Source organism: Melanerpes formicivorus, unplaced genomic scaffold (genome assembly GCF_026170545.1).
Source record: "Melanerpes formicivorus ecotype bairdi unplaced genomic scaffold, bMelFor1.0.p_v2 SCAF_27, whole genome shotgun sequence".
Lineage (NCBI taxonomy): Eukaryota > Metazoa > Chordata > Aves > Piciformes > Picidae > Melanerpes > Melanerpes formicivorus.
In genome coordinates, this window is record NW_027142379.1 from 2,321,113 (window position 1) to 2,341,443 (window position 20,331).

The following is a 20,331-nucleotide window of genomic DNA, read 5'->3' on the forward strand; positions in this document are numbered from 1 at the left end:
TTTTAATTTGCTCTTGGCAACTGAATTTTCTTCTCTGCTGCAGAGTTATGAAATGAGATGGATTTGCTGGGTTGTAGTTTACTTTAAAAACAATCCCAGTGGCAATTTACATATGTTTCACCCTTACATCCACATCTTGAATATTTACCATAACTGGATTAGATCCTAGTTATGTGCAGACCTGACTGGAAAATAAGCTGGAGCCCTGATTTGCATTCCTTCTGCTCCAATGATTTCCCTGTCAAATTTGCTCAGTGTGGCAGATCTGGCCAAGAGCTGGGTTTGTGTATTACCTGGTACTGCAGGCAAAAGCTGAAGTGTGTGCTGGCCCAAATCCATGACATCTACAAGAAGTGACACATTGCTATACACAGAATGTTGGAATAAACATACACTGTTCTGTCAGGAAGAGGGTTGGGGGAGGGTTGGCACCCAGATAGCCAGGAAGCCTTGCCTGTAAGGTATGTAATTAGTTGCTGAATGGAAGGTGACCTCAGCAATCATTCCTAGGTGGCTTCCTTACACTGCTCAGCTTTTCTTCCTTGTAAGGTGGTGGAGGTTATTTCATTGGATGTTTGGGAACCTGTTTTGAAAGTATTTGTTTCTGCTCACAGAGCAAAAGGATCAGAAGTAGTGGGTAGGTTCCTTTCACAACAGTCCCTTAATGTGTTTGGGTAATCATTCCTGAGTCCAGTTTGGTTCCTCAGAAATAATAAAGGGCTTTTATAAAGGCGGAGTGACTTCTTGATAGGGAAATTGCCATTTAAGAAAGTGGCTATGATCATAGCAGCTTTGTGGTGGCAGCCCTCCCTGCTGTCAGCAGAGACAAATAGTGACAGCAACACTGATGGGATGAAGGAAACCTCTTCACTGAGCCCTATTTCTGCATCCTTTTAAGCATTCATTACAGGGTGCTCTGAGAGACGGGGCACAAAGGTAGTGGGAACTCCTGGCTGATTCCAAATAATAATTTATCTCTGTCCCTAACAAAGCTTTCACAGGCACAGGGTACAGAGAGGTGCTCATTAACTCTAGATGATGCCCAGATTTTCTTCTCTTCTAAAACATCTCTCTTGTGTTCAATAGAGTGGGCTGAAAAAACTTTAAATCAGTCATTCAGGAAGATCTTTTATCAGGAGGCCAAACAGATCTGAACCCTGTTTTAAAAGTCAACCTGTTATGTTTCATTTCCTGAGATGCTGCAAATGAACTGTTTGAATACAGCCAGCAAGCAGCTGCATAGGTTTGTAAGATGCTGTTTAATAACCATTTGTTCAGGAGCTCTTAGTCAGCTCCATGCAGACAGCAAAAATGGTCCCTGCATGTGGTCCTCTAATTAATTGTGTAGGTAGTACATAGGCAACAGGTGATATCCTTAGCAATGTAATGAATGTGGATACTCATAAGCATCTGGTAAGAAAAGGGTGTGATAAAGATGTTTTAATATTATCTGAAGGCCAAGTAACCTCTTCCAGAGAAACTGAAGATCTCCTGCATTCCTTATTGACAGTTACAAGAGAATGGCTTTAAGCTTGAGGAAGGGACATTTAGACTGGAGATTAGGAAGAAATTCTTTGCAGTGAGGGCAGGGAGACTCTGGAACCAGGTACTCAGGGAGGTTGTGGATGTGCCCTCCTGGTGGTGTTTGTGACCAGGTTGGATGAGGTCTTGAGCAGCCTGGTTTAATGGAAGGTCTCCGTACCCATGGCAGGGGGGGTGGAAATGGATGGTCTTTGAGGTCTCTTCTGACCTAAATCGTTCTATGAATCTGTGAGATAAGCATGACTCCAACGGGAAATGAATTGATGGGGATGCTCAAAATTTGAGACATGCAAAATGAGACCAGGAAGGACTACCTTAAGTAGCAGGACAATGTAGTGAGCTGAAAAAAATACCTTTTATTCTCATTTCTCCTTGTTTGTTTCATGACAGGTTGGACTCCATGATCTCAAAGGTATTTTCCAGCCTGCTTTATTCTACTCTATTCTATTGCTTGGGTTTTGTTTGGGTTTTGGGTTGTTTTTGTTGTTGTTTGTGTGTTGTTTTATATAGATGGTAATTCTTTTCTCCTTTCTATGTTATATTTAATCTCACAGTGTCAGTGTTCCAGCTGGTTTAAACAGAGAACATTCCTGTGACCTGTCTCAGAGAGAAAGCATTATACATTTTCTAAGCTTTGCTGTTATACAATACACCATTAAACACCTGACAGAGACAGATAACCTGTACACAGATTAGTCTGGTATCAGGGGGGTTTCTTGCTATTGCTATAATGCAATAAGCCATGCATGAGCAAAATTTTACATAGCCATACTGATGCTTATGATGTTCCCACTACATCAGAATATTGCAAAGAAATAAGACTTAAAAATCATTAGACTGTCACTTTACTGGAGGCTAAGTGCTAGAATACAATCTTCCTGAGTCTATGCTACTGCCAAGTAACTGGGGTATGAAGACACCAAGGAAAAGCTGTTGCAAAGCTGTTCTGATGGTCTACAGGTCTGATCAAAAGACTATCCAAGAGCTGGAGTACCTCTGCTATGAGGATAGGCTGAGGGAGCTGGGGTTGTTCAGCCTGAAGAAGAGGACACACTGGGGGGACCTTAGAGCTGTTTTCCAATACCTGAAGGGATCCTACAGGAAGGCTGGAGGGAGACTTTTCTTAAAGATGTCTGGAGCCAGGGCAAGGAAGAATGGGCTTTAGCTGAGGGAGAGTTGGTTTAGACTGGATGTTAGGAAGAAGCTCTTCAGTACAGGAATGGTGGGACTCTGGAATACACTGCTCATGGAGATTGTGGCTGCCTCCTCCCTGAGGGTGTCCAAGGCCAGGTATTGAGCAGCTGAGTCTAGTTGTGAAGCATCCCTGTCCATGGCAGGGAGGTTGGAGTATCTGATTTCTAAGGCTCTTTCCAACTTCAGCCATGCTATGAATCTATGATCAGATTTTCCATAGATACAACATAATTCCTCATCGTCTCAATTGTGTTTCAGTTGTGTGCATGAAATCAATCCTTCAAACCTGAAATGCCTGCTGCTTTTGATTCATCATGTGGTGGCACCTTTGAATTCTCCAGAAAGGTTAGTAATTTCATGTGTTCATTGTTTAAGCAGTTCCTTAAATCCTGGATGTTTACATGAGCAACTTTATGGGCTTATATTTTCTCTTTATTGAAATATATTGCAAGAAATACCTTAGAGCCTGCTTCATTAAGTTTCATTGTAAAAAACTGTGTAGCTCTGGCAGAAAGAACACTAATCTGTCTTTAAATGGAGACCTCAATTCTCTGCTTGAAAAATTGCAATCAGTATCAACTTCATTAAAAACACCCTCAGATGCTCCTGGTTTGCTGCTCATGAAGTCAGTGGGGGGGGAAAAAAAAAAAAGAACAAAAAAGATTTCCCTTCCTCAAGGATCACTGTAATACCAGGATTAAAATGAAGTTAATTAAGAAAATGTTGATTCATTGGTATTTCCACCTCAGGTTAGGATAAGAGGAAAGGTTGGACGTTTGCTCTGAAATTATATGCACATTTTCAAACCACAGTGACCTCCACATTTACAGTTGTGAGAACCTGCAGCAGCTCCCAGTGGTTACTCTACTTTGAGGATATCTTTAGGATAATCAAGCCCTGTGCCAGGAAACATTCCAGGTCAGGTTGGACAGGGCTTTGATCAACCTGATCTAGTTGGATTAGGTGACCTTTAAAGGTCCCTTCCAAACCATTCTGTGATTCTATGAACTACCCACAATGGCTGGATAAAACAAAAATCCCCTGAATTTCTGAGAATTAGATTGATTGATTTTTTTTGTTTGGAGTACACAAAGATGGAACTGCATAAAGACAGAGCTGAGATCCAGAGCGGGCTGCGTGGAGCTGTACAGCTGATGGTGAAACGCTAGGTCATTTAAAGAGGATTGGTGATGAATATATTTGCTCTCATTGCTGGTGATTAGTCTTGATTCCTTTGCTGTAGCTGCTTTAGTAAAATTCTTTCACTGATGATGCTACCTCAGTGCAAAGGTACTGCTTTTCTGGACAGCTCATATTAGGAGATGTTCTCACACTCTGGTTTTACATGCTTGCTTACAATTCCTTTGCTATACCTATAAACTACTGCTGAGCCTGCTGACATAGCTTAAGGAGCCATTGAAGGCTGTGGAAAGGTTCAAAAGAGATCTTTCAGAGAGCCCTGGAATTAAGTTTTTTTGAAAAGCTAAATTCTGTAGGATTTGTGTCAGCTTGATGCCTACACACCATTTGCACTCCGTTGGACTTCATATTTGAGGGCTTACACCATTAAATTATTAAGCTCAGTAGGTCAGATGATGCATATTCAGGAGACTTAAAGACATTTGTACAGCTGAAAAAAAACAAACCAAGAAATAACAGCTTAATGTCTATTTTAGAACTGCTAAACCTGTAGAAATGCCTACAGCATAAAATGAAAACCATTGCTGCCTGCTGTGCTTGGTCTGCACCTGAGGGAAATTTTGTGGTAGATATCAAATTAGGTTTTAAGAGGGCTCCTCCCTAAACACCATAATGCAAAGAACCCAGAGAGCTGTACTGCAGACAAGTACTGCTTGCCCAGGAGTTAAGGTGCTCCATGAGAAGCTGTTGCTGCCTTGCAAAAGAAAATCATCAAATCATAGGATGCACTGGGTTGGAAGGGACCTTTAAAGGTCACCTGGTCCAACCCTTACTGTAGTCAGCAAGGACATCCCCAAGTAGATCAGGTTGCTCAGAGCCCCACCAAGCCTGACCTTGAATGTCACAGGGATGGGGCCTCCACTAGCTCCCTGGACAACTTGTTCCACCATGCTGAGAGTAAAGATCTTAGAAATGTCCAATCTAAATCTACCCTTCTCTAATTTAAAACCATTGCCACCTGTCCTATTTCTACATGCACTGGTAAGCCATCCCTCTTCAGGGCCTTGCAAAGACAAATCTACACTGCTCCTGTTTTCCAGTGAAGAAAGGAAGGTAGACAGTATTTTGGAAGGTTTCTTCACCTCTCTGTTCCATGTGTGATATTCTCAGTTAAAATGGATTGGGGAAATGGACTTTCCTGCTCTCAAGTGAATTGGGGAAATGATAGAAATGATAAAGGGTATAATAAGAGATTTTCTGGGGGGGGAGGTCTATCCCAAAAGATGCATGACTAGCTACAGATTTGTTCCTCCCCATGGCGGATATGTTGACCTCTTTTTGTGTGTGTAGCACAGAAAGTCAGAAGAGTCAGAAAGACAGTGGAAAATACAGGCAGTAGCAGAAGCCTCAGGTACCATGTGAGGGCAACCTGCAGAGGAGAAGAAAAACAAGAAGAGGCCTCAGGAGCAATAAAAGGAAGAGAAAAAGGGCTTTTTCTGAGGACAGCAACAGAAGCAACAGCACAGGTAAGTGTCTTGGAGAATTGCAGCCTTGGTTTCTTGGTAGATCCAGATTTAAGCTGAGCCTGAAGGCTTTTGGCTTTAGAGAAAGTCTGAAACCTGCAAGCACACTGCTTACTGCATGCTTCACATGGAGGAGGGAGAGGGCAAGTTAAGAGAGAAATTAAAATAGATTTTTGATTGCTGCTTCATTGACCAAGGGAATAGTGAAAGAGCCTGCTGTAATGTTCTGGGGAAAAGGAAACACAGCAGGGATTTCTCTTACTGCATTTCTCTGCTTTCTAAAAATTCCAGGATGGACTGACAAAATAATCAGGGAGATAGAATACTTGTCAGGTTTAGAGACACAGCTCTGGCTGGACATCTCACACAAACTGATTTCTGCCACAATAGCTTTATCAGAGGAAAAACAGAGATTCAGCACTGTGGTTACATGTGTGAGTAAGAACTGGACTGGAAACCACTGACAAGGGAAGGGAGCACACCAGGGAGGAAAAATAACATTGATGGTACCATAAAAGTTGAGATTATAAACCAGTGTCCAAGGAAAAAACAAAAGAAGGGAAAGAATCTGTGCAAGATATAGTGAACCATGAGGCTGGAGCTGTTGGTTGTGCAGATGGAAAGTTTATCTCCAAGATATCCCCATGATGAAGACACTTCCAGCAGGATCAGGACATGTAGCTCATGAAACACTTGCTTTTGCTGGAGAGGGCAGCAAACAGAAGCTTAGACCTGCGTGGGCAGGTCCATGAGGTGGGATGTGAAGCTATCAGCTGGCGGTCTGCACAGAGGGGTTTACAGTCCTCTGGAAGGCTGATACATTCATCTCATTCTTTTTCAGTAGCCTTGAAATATGTCCTCACAACCCAGGTGCCATGAGTTCTGTGGTGTTTCTCCTGTCATTGTAGGAAAGATGCAGGAAATACTCTGATGGTTTGGTAATTAGGTCTGAACAAAAGTTTCTGGGTAGAACCTCTGTAACTCTACAGCAATGATTTAACATCTCCTAGGCTTATATTTCTACTAAAGAGTTGTCCATTAATTTTCTATGAATTGCCTTTCAGGGCAGCTTCTAGCTTTGTGGGTCTGCTGTAAGGGCAAAGATGGTGGAAAACTATTTTATTTTAGCTATTGTGTAAATGACTGATACCAGAGTGTGGTGCTAGTGACATGGTTCAGTGATGGACTTGACAGTGCTGGGTTAATGGTTGGACTGGATTATCAAAAATCTCTTTCCAGCCTAAACAATTGCACAAATCTCTGACTGTGTTATCCAGGGTGTTTGACAAGCCCATCTGCTGGGCTGCTTGCTATCCTAACATATGTTTTCCCTTCAACTCCAATGGACATGAACAAATAATAGCAGGTCCCTGAAGTTGTCTGAGCAGAGAACACACAGAAGAGCCATGATAGCTATTGTCTGGAAGATGATTAAAGCAATTACTAATGCACTCTGTGCTCAATGATTATTTTCATGTCAATATCTACTACAGATTCTCCCAGACAGCAGAAATCAGAAGCACCTTGCAAGGGCACAATGCAGACTGCTGAGTACCTCTTTTTACTTGATCTCATTATTTTGCTTCTGACCATACACTTTATATTTTACTGCTTAAACAAAATGAAGGTGTAATAAGCTGGGGTTGAATAGCAGTGGACCTCTGTTGAACTGGATATGAGGGAAACCTTCATAGACACAAGGGCAGATAGGTCAATTTTTAAAAGGCTGGCAATGAACACTTCATCTCTGTAAATCATGAAAGCTGGGTCTGGACACCTTTAGCTGGATTTGTATTCACCTTTGGCCTGAAAGTTTTTAGATTTGATGTAAGAATTACCGCATGACATTTTCTGGCCTCTGTTATCCGGAAGGTCAAATCTGTCGATCAAGCTGATCCTTTTGGCTCCTAAAATCTTTAAATCCATTGCAAAGAAGCTAGCTGCTAATTACCTCTTGTGCTTGGAGTACAGATCTTCAGCTGAGAGCTTCACAGGCTTGTGCTGATTCACCTTCCATTGCTAGAAGTTGTTTGGAATGGTGTGTTGTTGCTTCCTAACCTCATGAGACCGTTTTTAGTTTAATTTGTATTTTATCATTAGCTCTTCTGGGTCCATGGTCTTGTCTTAATTATTTGCTTTAAGACTTTATTTTAGTTCTTTGAGCTTTCACCTTAGAGGATGGTGAACAAGGGCATGGGGGCATTCATGCTAAACTCACCCTTAAGTATTAGGATTATAAACTTTGTTGGTTTATCTTCATCTGCTTTGGGTACTACTATCAGTGCTGGAAGGTTTTTCCTTTGTCTTTTTCTTGTCTTTAATATATATGCCTTTAATATATTATGCATTATACATGATTGAACCCCTTCTTTGTCCATTAAAAGCTCCCTGACGAACTGAGATGAGCTTGCTGATTAAGCTGACACAAGGAAGAGAGGATTCATGTCTGGCAGCAGCACAGAGCTCTGCTGGCTGAAGATGAAAATGACCTAACACTTGTCATCTGTTGTTTATTTTCCTGTCCTCGACAGAGAGAGGAGATCTTGTTGTGGATGGCCTCAATTGGAGGTTTTAATGTTTGTGTCACTGTGTATTTATGGAGTGGTTTTGCACTTTGTAGGGAAGGTTTATGCAATGATCCTTGGAGATGTTGTGTCTTCAGCCAAGAGAAGGTTTTCATAGGAGAAGAAAGAGGTGACAGTGTTTATTGCCACCCTTGATATGAGCCATGGCCCTAGACTGTGGAGCAATTGCCTAACAAAGATCAAGAGCAAAAGTATCTGCTTTGAAACTGCATGGGAAGGTAATAGGAGGAAAGGAGAAAACATCCCAGGTAGTCAAAACCAGATTGAAAGAAGAGGAAAAACTACAACTTCTATAGTTTGTATAAGTGCCTAGGTAAGGTTCACTCCAGAGCAACAGAGGCTGTGTTAATGGTCATGAGACCCAACCCAGGTCATATGACAAATGTCACTGCTGGTTTACTGGTCATATGTGATAATATCTACCCTATGAGGGGTCTGGAGAACAAGTCTGATGAAGGGCAACTGGGAGAACTGGGATTGTTCAGTCTGGAGAAGAGGAGATTGAGAGGAGACCACCTTGCTCCCTACAACTGCATGAAAGAGAGTTGGAGCTAGGTGGGTGTTGATCTCTTCTCTCTGGTATCAAGTGAAAGGAATGGCTTCAAGTTGCACCAGAGGAGGTTTGGATTGGATATCAGGAATAAATTCTTTCTTGAAAGAGTGGTCAGCCGTTGGAAGAAGCTGCTCTGGAGACATTCAAAAACTGTGTAAACATGGTATGTCAGGGCACGGTTTGATGGCCATGGTGGTGTTAGGTAAACAGTAGGACACAATGATCTTAGAGGTATTTTCAAACTGAAATGATTTGGTGGAGTCATTACAGGCCAGTGAATCTCATATACAAACACCCTGGCCAACATCCCAGTGTTAGAACTGTGAATGAGGATTACCTTTTTTTGCATAGATATCTTGTGAGAACCAGTTCAGGCCACACCACCAAACCACCAACCAACCATAAAGGAAGAGAGAAACTGCTGAAGAGGCTGCAGGAATCTTTTTGGTTGAAAGCACAGAACAAGATAAATGCCATGTTGGCTTTTGGGTCAACTGCTTTCTGTCAGGGCAGTTGCTAATGCTTATGCATACTGCACAACTGAGGGTCATACAGCTTGCTGCTTTTCCTTCTTTTTCCTTTTTTTTCCCCCTCTCTTCCTTTTCTTAACCTTGCAGTTGAACTGCAGCAAAACGGGACAGCGTTGTGATTGCTGTAATCATACCTACTGCTCTTAAACCTTCTGAAGTGTTCTTCATCTTCTCATTTTCAGCTATCAGTAGCATTTATGACCCACTTTGCTCACCCTTGAAATCACAGCTTTTGAAACAGAGTGTCATAAGAGGTTGTCAGCAGCCTTTTAAAGGATGAACTCCTGTTTTGCAGCATCTCCATATCTTTTATTATTTTTATTTGCCTTGTTCTTTTTGGAGAGGAGAAGAGAGGAAGCTCCTTTGGACCCTGGCTGCTCCTTGCTCTATCCTAATTACTATTTTAAAGGGTGCTACAATTTTAAGGAATATATTAAAAATAAACCTAAACAAAAATAATTGGCTGGTTTAGAATAGAACAGAATAGAATAGAATTGAATTAACCAGGTTGGAAAAGAGCTTTAAGATCATTGAGCCAACCTATCATTCAACACTAATCAACTAAACCATGGCACCAAGCGCCCCATCCAGTCTTCTTTAGTTTAATGGCAAGGTAGTGGTGGAGTCATGGTGCCTGGAGGTGTTTAAAACATGTCTGGACATGGCAGACTGGGACATGATTTAATGGCCATGATGGTCTTAGGTTGATAATTTGACTTTCTAATCCTAAAGGTCTTTTCCACCCAAAACAATTGTATGATTCTATGACTAGGTAAGTGCCTAGACAATGCTGGGTTGAAAAACCTACCCTAGACTAATAAATGATTGAGGGGTTTTTTCAGTCCTCCCTTATTCATCAAATATTTTATCAATAAATGTAATTAAACTGCCCACAAAAGAACCCAGAAATAGGAATACAAAAGACATTGGATTTTTTTTGACAGTTATGAACGTTCTAATTAGCCTAAAGATGAGAGAGAATGGATTGAAGCTTGAGGAGGAGAGATTTAGATGGGATAGTAGGAAGAAATTCTTTGGAGTGAGGGTGATGAGACACTGGAACAGGTTGCCCAGGGAGGTTGTGGATTCCCTCTCCCTGGAGGTGTTCAAGGCCAGGGTGGATGTCCTGTGCAACCTAGGCTAGTGGAAGGGGGGTTGGAACTAGATGATCTTCAAGGTCCCTTCCAACCCAAACCATTCTATGAATCTATGAAATCAGCCAAAGTAAAAAATGAAGTCTTGAGTACACATCTCTCTTGCTTTATGTTAAAATTAAAGAACTAGAACAATACCAAATGGCAAAGAATAGATAATAAAGTTTCTAGCATATTAAAACAATATTGATAATGATATCTTACTGATATGCTGTTTATAAGAAAAAGAAATAGTGATGAAATTAAAATCTGCTTTGTTGACTCTCTCTCTCTAGTCGTGGGAAGAAGGTGATTTAGGCTATTTCCTGGAGCTACTGAAATTGTTTCTTTTATGTCATGTGGCTTTGTGCTGTCATTATTTTTTCAAGTCATGCTCTTGTGGAGCTGCTTTCTCCTTGCTTCTTATTTGAGCGCTGAGGATCATGAGGAGTCAAAACCATTAACTTTCATATGGTTTTCAATCAAGACCTTTGCAAAATGGCCAATTTCACAACGGCTTTAATGGAAAATATAGATTGCTTCATATTTGGTTTAGACCACACCCCTGTGCTTGGTCTTTTTCTGCCCCTGGGTTACAAAGCTTTGTGTGATTTTTCTCAGCCTTCCCTTAGTATGAGCGTGTAACTTGGACAATTGGTCTGCCCCTAATTACTTTTAAACTGCACTGAAAATCATTAAGGTTTTTTCTAGTGATGTGCTTGCTGCTGACATTCTGAAAATTAAAATATTCAGTGAGAAATCCTGGCTCCACTGGAGTTAAGGAACATTCCCATTGATTATTTTTTCCTCTATGTCTAGGCATGGAGGACTACATATAATTAGATATTAGAATCCTGGTTTATCTCCAGCTCATCTTTAACAGGAGTATTGATAATCTCTAGTAGATATCACAGTATCACAGTATCACTTAGGTTGGAAAGGACCTCGGGGATCATCGAGTCCAACCTGTCAACACAGACCCCATGCCTAGACCATGGCACCAAGTGCCACGTCCAATCTCCCCTTGAACGCCTCCAGGGTCGATGACTCCACCACCTCCCTGGGCAACCCGTTCCAATGACGAATGACTCGCTCGGTGAAGAACTTCCTCCTCACCTGGAGTCTGAACCTCCCCTGGCGCAGCTTGATACTGTGTCCCCTTGTTCTGGTGCTGGTTGCCTGGGAGAAGAGGCCAACCCCCTCCTGGCTACAACCACCTTTCAGGTAGTTGTAGAGGGCAATGAGGTCACCCCTGAGCCTCCTCTTCTCCAGGCTAAACAATCCCAGCTCCCTCAGCCTCTCCTCATAGGCCTTGTGTTCAAGGCCTCTCCCCAGCCTTGTTGCCCTTCTCTGGCCATGTTCAAGTGTTTCGATGTCCTTCTTAAACTGAGGGGCCCAGAACTGGACACAGTACTCAAGGTGCAGCCTAACCAGAGCAGAGTACAGGGGCACTATGACCTCCCTGCTCCTGCTGGCCACACTATTCCTAATACAGGCCAGGATGCCATTGGCCCTCCTGGCCACCTGGGCACACTGCTGGCTCATATTCAGGTGGCTGTGGATCAGCACCCCCAGGTCCCTCTCTGTTTGGGAGCTCTCCAGCCATTCCGACCCCAGCCTGTAGCTCTGCATGGGATTGCTGTAGCCAAAGTGCAGCACTCGGCACTTGGACTTGTTGAAAGCCATCCCATTGGACTCTGCCCATCTGTCCAGTCGGTCGAGGTCCCTCTGCAGAGCCTTTCTACCCTCTAATTGACTAACATCTGCCCCTAACTTTGTGTCATCTGCAAACTTGCTGATGACTGACTCTACCCCTTCATCCAGATCATCAACGAATATGTTGAAGAGAAATATAAGTGCTGCTGCTACAGCTGATATTTTGCACTCTGTGAGCTTACTTTTGCCAGGAAGATTCTTCTGCCTGAGGTTTTCTCCTGAGTCAGTCCATGTGAAGTGAAAGGGACAATCCTGCTTAGTGATCTTATTTAAAGAATTGGGACTCCAAGCCCTTTCTTACCGGTGTCAGAGCCAGTTTCTGCTGAGACACTAACAGCATCTGAAACCAGGAGAGTCTGATAGGAGCCAGGTTTCCTTAAAAGCATTTCCTAGTGTTGTTATCACTGTCTTTTATTACTGAGTGCATTTTAAAAATGCACTTTTCTGTAGTATCCAATATCTGCCAAATTTACCTAAACAGTACACAATATATGAGCAAGTGACACTGTGGTTTTGATGGATGAGGTGGATTTTTACTGCAGAAGAGGTAATTTCCCCTTGTTTTGCTCACAGGTGCTGTCACTGCCTGGTAAGAAGAATACATAGAATAAAAATGCAGGGGAGATGCTGCATGGATAGGATTTTCTCAGGAAATTATTTTGTTTGGGTTGCATCTGGAAGGCAGAGTTGCTCTTTTCAAACACATAATCTGCAAGCATTTGGCAAAGTGAAGGTAATGGACTCAAGAAAGAGTTTGGGTTTTTTTTTCCCAGCGCTCATACTGACTATGTCAAATATTTTGTTGCTGTGTTGCTCAGGTGTTATATAAAATGGGAAAGTTTATTTAATTTGTCCCAGTTTTGCTCTTAAAATGCTGTTTCCAAGAAGTCCTAACACAAAAATAGGCAGGGCTGGTGATGGGACAGCTCTTATTTCACCTGTCACGAGATTTTTAATGTAGTATTTGTGTGTAATCTATAAAAGTGTGGGTTTTCATCACTACAGATGTGCTGCCAGCTTCAACATATCAAACTCACACTAAAACGTCTCAGACTGCCCACAGCCAAACACAAAGTTTGCATGTCACAGAGTTTCAAAAGAAGTGGAATAGAAATCATTGTCTAAATAGAAGAGAATGAAAGTGGGATAAAGGTGAGAAAGAAACTCTGATATAGAATCAGAGAATCATAGAATGGTTTGGGTTGGAATGAGCCTCCAAAGCTTATCTAGTTAAACCTCTCTGCAGTTAGCAGGGACATCCTCCACTAGATCAGGTTGCTCAGAGCTCACCTTGAATATCTCCAGGGATGGGGTCTCAACTACCTTCCTGGGCAACCTGTTCCAGTGTTCTACCACCCTCATAGCAAAGAATTTGTTCCTAACATCCAATCTAAATCTCCTCTCCTCTAATTTGAAACCATTGCCATTTATCCTCTCACTGCAGGCCTTAGTCCCTCTGCAGCCTTCTTGTAGGCCCTCTTCAAGTACTGGAAGGCAACTCTTAGGTCTCCCCAGAGCATTCTCTCCTCCAGCTGTGATCTGTGTGTGAATTGGGAGTGGCTGCATGGTTGGATGACTGGAATACACTGAGTGAACCTGCTGCTTCCATGGGATATTTCTGCACACTTTCAGTCAATCACCACTTAATTTGGATAGTTGCTGACTCTTGCCATAGACTGTTGAAAAGTCAAGATAGAGGAGAGTTTGAATTAATGGAATTGTGGAAATAGTCAAGAGGGGAGAAAAAGGAGCTCACTCTCCCTCCTCTCCCTTCACAAATCAAGGATTTTTTGGATTAGGGTCATAAAAAGTCCAAGTGGGTTTAGCATCCTCAAGGTGAGGGTTGGTCTCTTTTTCCAAGTAACTGGTGACATGATGAGAGGAAACAGACTCAAATTGTGCCAGGGGAGGTTTAGATTGGGTATTAGGAAAAAAAAAATCTTTACTGAGAGAGAGGTCAGGCACTGGAGTCACCATCCCTGGAAGTGTTCCAAAAAATGTGTGGACATGGATTGGGTGGATGGAAAAATGTTTGGGTCATGGATTGTTTGACATGGTGCTGTCGGGTTGCTGAGTTGGATTTGATGGTCTTAGAGATCTCTTCCAACCTTTATGGTTCTAAGAATGCCAGAAACAGAGAAATTGGATGATGGGTTCAGGCTGGGACAGGACTCTTTTTTTCTTGTCACTGCCCTCAGTGAATGAAATTCTTATCCTTCCACATTCAGGTCTAATATAGATGCTGTGATTTCGCTGCAGCTGGCTTCACCTTTGAGCTAAGAAGCAGCCTGAGTGGCAAGGTATGTGTAATTGGAGCAAATCATTCAGGTCCCTTTTAAAAGCAATGCATTATACATGCACACATTTTTAAAAAGGACAATTATAAAGACACATCTCTCTGAAAGTGCTTTTGGAGTGAATAAAACAAAATGATTTCTTCATGCTCCATTGCAAAGTGAGTGGCTACAAAGCATGTGCATAGATTCCTGGAGATACAATGCAAAGGGGATGATAATAATAACCTTTCTCTGTCGCCAGAGAGTCTGCACAAAGATTCCATCAGCATTTTGCACAGTGTGATAAAAAAAAAATGCATTAAATCCTCAGCGTCAGTGGAGGTTCAAAGTGAAACAGAATCAAGCAGAAGGAGGTACCCATAAAGAAAAGAAACTGCTAAATGATATTAAGGGAGCCAAGATAACTGCAAAATTAACAACACAATAGCTTATAGAGTCTCCTTCTGCTAACAAAAGGCAGTCTTTACCACCTCACTCTCCATTCAGAACTGGAAAGAAAAGGTAATTGCATTCTGGAAGGAACTAAAGGGTAAAAACATGGTTTTACAACAATGATTTAGAATTTGAAGTTAAGACACTTCAACTCTGACCTCCCAGTAACAAGAGAGACTTTCTGTCTGCTGACACTGTGTTGTTGCAAGATGCCAAAGGCAGCCTGAAGCCCAGAATAGGTCCCTGGCTGGAGTTCTTGATTTATTATCCTCCTCATAGCCTTGTTGGATATTCTTGGGGGAGCCATTGCAGTCTGCCGTGATGTGGTCAGAGCCCTTTGGGGCAGAGTTGCAGGCAGCACGGAGTGAGCCATTGGGCTGAGCACTGGAACAGGCTCCCCAGAGAGGTCTTAGAGTCTCCATCTCTGGAGCCATTCCAAACTCACTTGGATGTTGTCCTGTGCAACCTGCTCTAGGTGATCCTGCTCTGGCAGGGGGGTTTGGATTAGGTGATCTCCAGAAGTTCCTTCCTACCCCTATCATTCTGTGACTTTGATACAGCAGAGAAAGTGTATGAAGGGATTTTCTGGACAGCAGGATCCCTTCTGGAAAGACTCCCCTGTCCCTTGACAAGTATATAACTTGGAAGGTTTCTGCAAATGCTGTGACAGGATGTAATGATGGAGTAGATGTCACCTCTCAGACCCAGAGGTAGGCTGAAAGATATTTGCAGCAGGACAGTACCTTTGCTGTTTATAGAGTGAGCTTCTAGCAGGGAGCAGAAGCTGATAGAGCAGGTCACAAGTTTCAGAGTGCAAGCTCCTCAGAAATGAATGCACAGGTTGCTCTGTCAGCTCTTCAGTCAGGAAAAGAAATCAGCCTGGGGAGCAGGCAGTGAAATGCAGGGAGCAGAATTCTCCTTGACAGGGCAGTCCATTAGCTTGCACAAAGGTCTCCCAAAGGGAGAATCAGGACCCTCCCATCCAGCAGCCCTGAAACTAAGCAAGAAAAATCCTTTATTAGCAGCAGGTGGAGAGGCAGCCATGAGTGGCCATCCCCATGACAGAAACCCCTTTACTGGACTCAGATCTGACCTAAACTCATATCTGGACAGGTTGGACAGAGCTCTGAAAAACCTGATCTAGATGAAAGAATCATAGAATTATTTTGGTTGAAAAAGACATTTAAGCTGTTCCTGCTCACTGCAGGGGGGTTGGACTAGATGAACTTTAAAGGTCCCTTCTAACCCAAACCTGTCTGTGACTCTAAGCAAAGTCCTCCCATTGACTAGATATCTGTCAATACACTTGTTGAGTAGTTAGCACTGATGAGGTTGCTTTTGTTAAGACATTAGCAGTGGGACAGTAACCACAGGCTTAAAGCCCCCACAAGTTGCACACTACTCAGTCCAAACTGGAGGGGTGGCTTCACTCTGATTTTAGATTAAAATATTCATGACTCTCTAAAATCCAAACCCCAAAGGTTGTGTGCTCAGCTACTGCTCCACATTCTGGGGACATTTTCCCATGGGAGTCTCGTGCTTTGTGGTTGAAGCCAGCTGACACAGAAGTCTTTTAGATGCTGCTTTTTGTTATTTTACTGTTTACAGCTCCACATTTGTCTGCAAAAGCAAAGGTCAGAGGCTGGTATTAATTAGAAAGACTTCAAAAACTTGTGTCTCAGAGCTCCTCAAAAGCCATAATAACAAAGAACAGGTGAAAAGAACTGTAGAAAAGGAGGTCAGGGAAGATAAGAACTATTTTAATTTCTTTTTTTAGACTTGTTTCTGTTACCTGCATCTCTTACACACAGAGAAGTTTTAAAATCAGGTAAATTAAGCCTTAACACAGTTCACCTCCTAAGTCAGTGAGGAGGTAGAAATGGCTCCTGAGGTCACCGAGCTATTGCAGCAGCCCAGCAAGAGCCAATGTCATTTTGTTTAAATTCAAAGCATGCTCTGGCAACTCATGCCCATCTGCTAACCCTCTGGCTAAGAGTCAGCTCTGCAAAAGTAATATAAAGACACAGCTCCTGGCTTCCACTATGATTTTCTGCCCCTTCAGATGCCTCCAAGAGTTTTTCAACTGCTTGAAAAGAGCTCTCTAACAACACAAGAAAATAGCTAATGAGTGCAAAGAAGCTGAAGGGAGGTCATAGTGAGGTGGGGATTGGTCTCTTCTCCCAAGTAACTGTGATAGGACAAGAGGAAATGGCCTCAGGTTGCACCAGGAGAGGTTTAGGTTGGATATTAGGGAAAATGTCTTTACTGAAAGAGTGGTCAGGCATTAGAACAGGCTGCCCAGGGAAGTGGAGGGACTCACCATCCTTGCAGGTGTTAAAAAAACTCACAGATGTGGCACTTCAGCACATGGATTAGTGGGCATGGTGGTGATGATGGTTGGACTTGATGATCTTAGAGGTCTTTTCCAACCTTAATGACTATATGCAAGGGGGAGGGGTTAAAATAGGGAAAAAGCCTGTCAGAGAAGGAGGATAATGAAGAGAAATAGAGAAGGCAACATGTTCTCAGTGAGTTTCAAGCAGGAAGCTCTGTTGATGTTAATTTTAGTTTTGGTATATAGATGTAGGGATGGATGGGTTGAGGCTCTTATGGAAAGACCTGAGGCAGGAGGATGCTGCTGAGTTGGGGTGTTGAAACCAGCCTGTGTTTCTGAGGAGTGGTTCACAAAGGAAAGAGGCATTCTCCTTCATTTATCCTTGTTTTGTGCTTATGCACTCATGTTACAACATGATGAATTAATTGTGTCTGAGAGTGCTACAGGTTGACTGCATCAAATTGGGTGAGTGTAAAATATTTTAGTGCAGTAATTACCATATGTTTCAAAAAGGCTTTTCTGCATGTGAGCTAGTGCAGGTTTACATGGCCAGAAGTAATGAAGAAAAGAGAATATTAATTAATATTCTCATTAAGACATGATTTTAAAGATGAGAAAGAAATGAGAAACAGGATAACAGTTCTGCTCAATAATGAACAGAAAAATATGGGATCAAAATACAGAGTCAAAAGTCAGTTCTGGGGAGAGAGGAAGGTGAGGGATGCAGAGTTAATATGGTGAAGGCCTCCCAAATGTTAACATATAGATGTTGAAACTGGGCCATAGATCCAGGTGTATCTCCCCGATGAAGGAAGCAAGTGTCTTGCAGGGTAAGTGTAAATATCACAGTATCACTTAGGTTGGAAAGGACCTCGAGGATCATCGAGTCCAACCTATCAACACAGACCCCATGACTAGACCATGGCACCAAGTGCCACGTCCAATCTCCCCTTGAACGCCTCTAGGGTCGATAACTCAACCACCTTCCTGGGCAACCCGTTCCAATGACGAATGACTCGCTCGGTGAAGAACTTCCTCCTCACCTCGAGTCTAAACCTCCCCTGGCGCAGCTTGAGTCTGTGCCTTACTAAGGACATCAGCTGGGGGGTCACTAAGACTTTGCCCCCCAGTCCTGCTCTGGTGAGACACCACATGCAGTGTTTGATCCAGCTATAGTGTCTTCAGCAGCAAGAGAGACCTGTTGGAGAGGGGCCAAAGGAGGCCATAGCAATGATGTGAGGGTTGGAATCCTTCTGCTGTGAGGACAGGCTGAGAGACTTGGAGTTGTTCAGCCTGGAGCAGAGAAGGCTCCAGGGAGACCTTTTTGTGGTCTTTTAGCACTTAAAGGGGCTGATCAGAGAGAGACAGGAACAGTCCTTTTAGCAGGCTTTGTGGTGGCAGGACAATTTACAACTGAATGAGGAGAGATTCAGAGTGGACAGAAGGAAGAAATACTTTACACTGAGGGTGTGAAGCACTGACCCAGGTTGCTCAGATAGGTGTCCTATCCCTGGAAATATTCAAGGCTGAGTGGCATGGGGCCCTGAGCAACCTGATCTAGCTGAAGATGACCCTGCTGACTGCAGCAGGGTTGGACTGGATTACCTTCAAAGGCCTTCCATGGACAGAAATAGATGCAAGCATGCCTTTGATCTTCACGTCCAGTTATTCACCTATGAGGAGGAATCCATCTTTGTGAAGCATTCAGATTGTGCTTTGTGGAGAATGAAAATTAAGAGGGAATTTCAAAGACCACTTTTGCTAAAATAAATGTGGAGGAGCAAGGAGGATTGTAGAGTTTAAATCTGCAGCTTAAATCGTTTTACAAACAAAATGCCAAATATGAAACTCAGGAAGCAGGAGAGGTTGGTTGTAGGGGGGTTGTTTGTTTTAAAAAGGAATATTTTTTTATCATTATTATTTTTTCCTCCCAGTTTGCACTACAGATGGGTCTCATGGGGTTTGCTTTCAAACATAAGGGAGATATTCAGGCTTTCAGATTTCATTACCACTTTCTTCATTATTGTGCCTTGAGGAGCTATAAATAACACATGGCTAATTTGTGAATATGGCACGTTCCAGGGGCTGTGTGTATTTTAATCAGGGCACCTTCTGACATTTGGTAATTGGTTTACAGATCTGTTATATAATTTCATGATTATTAAGTTGCAAAGAAGGGGGGGGGGGGGGGGAAGCCTCTAAATTTATATGATTTAAAATCTGCTCTCATCAGACCCTTTTACAGCAGCTGTGCCCCTTGCAGGTCTAACTGAGGACAGATTTTAAGTCAACAGGCACATAAACTGCATCTATTGTTTTTCATTTCTTATAGTTTCAGTCATGTAATTAGTAGTTATGTTCTAAATTACATCTTTCATTATATCTTTTATTTGTGTGTGTGTATCACTAAACTTCTTTCAAGATGTTGGTGAGAAAGCTGGTGGAAGGTCCATGTTGCTGGAGGCGTTTTTGACCTGTTTTGTAAGGAAGCATTCAAACTGTGAGCAGTGGTCTTGGATACTGCAAAAGATGCTTGGAAAGTCTGCAAAGAGACCATCCACAAAACCCATTTTACTCCCAGAGGGCATGTAAGTTATTTAAATATTACAAGTATAATGAATTTCATGTTATGGCTTGATCCTTTGAATGAAGATGTTGCTACTGCTAAAAAGCTGTACTCAGGCCTGGCCAGGAGGCAGCGGTCTCATCAGGTGTCTGCATGAATTTGCTTTGATTTGTACTCAGGGACATGGTCTCAGGGAAAAAAAAGACTCATTTTGTATCCTGCCTGTGCATTGCCCACAGCTGCACCTCACACAGCATAGAGCAAATCATCTTGAGGGGAGAGGATGAGCTGTAACCATGGCAGCTGCATGGTGGACCTTTCCCAGGAAGGGCTCATGGCCACAAACCAGCAGATCAGAGCCAGCACCTGAAATTTGTGTGTTTGCCTGCCAGTGCCTGTCATCTCACCTGGCTGGGGCTCACATCTCACTACAGGCATCTCACTGAATTGTAGCCACCTGAGGACATCAACAGTAATTTTCTTTACAGCATCATTCCAGCATTTACATTCCTGCATTAACATCATGTCCCATCTGCATTTGCTCTCTGAGAGCATTTGCAGGCAGATATTCTACCTTTAGTATGTCTTACTACCCTTCCTTTCTTCAGCACTCAAAATCAGCTTTATTTGCAAAATATTCCAGGCTTAGGTGGCGGGGTTCTTTCAGTACTTTCAAGTTCTGAGGATGTTTGTTGGTGTAATCCAGCTCCAGGAAATACATAGATTCATAGAACGTTTTGGAAATAGGCTGGGTAGGGATTTTGAGGCTCCATATGAGGACAGTC

General features: G+C 42.7%; 1 long non-coding RNA gene across 1 annotated transcript; it reads left to right on the plus strand.

The window, feature by feature from the left end:
- The first annotated feature begins 1,462 nt into the window (after positions 1-1,462).
- LOC137449009 (uncharacterized) lies at positions 1,463-19,483 on the plus strand. Its single transcript, XR_010989287.1, has 6 exons — positions 1,463-1,954; positions 2,995-3,081; positions 5,227-5,402; positions 12,490-12,649; positions 14,145-14,216; positions 19,403-19,483. It is a non-coding gene; the product is annotated as an uncharacterized lncRNA (long non-coding RNA).
- The last annotated feature ends 848 nt before the right edge of the window (positions 19,484-20,331 follow it).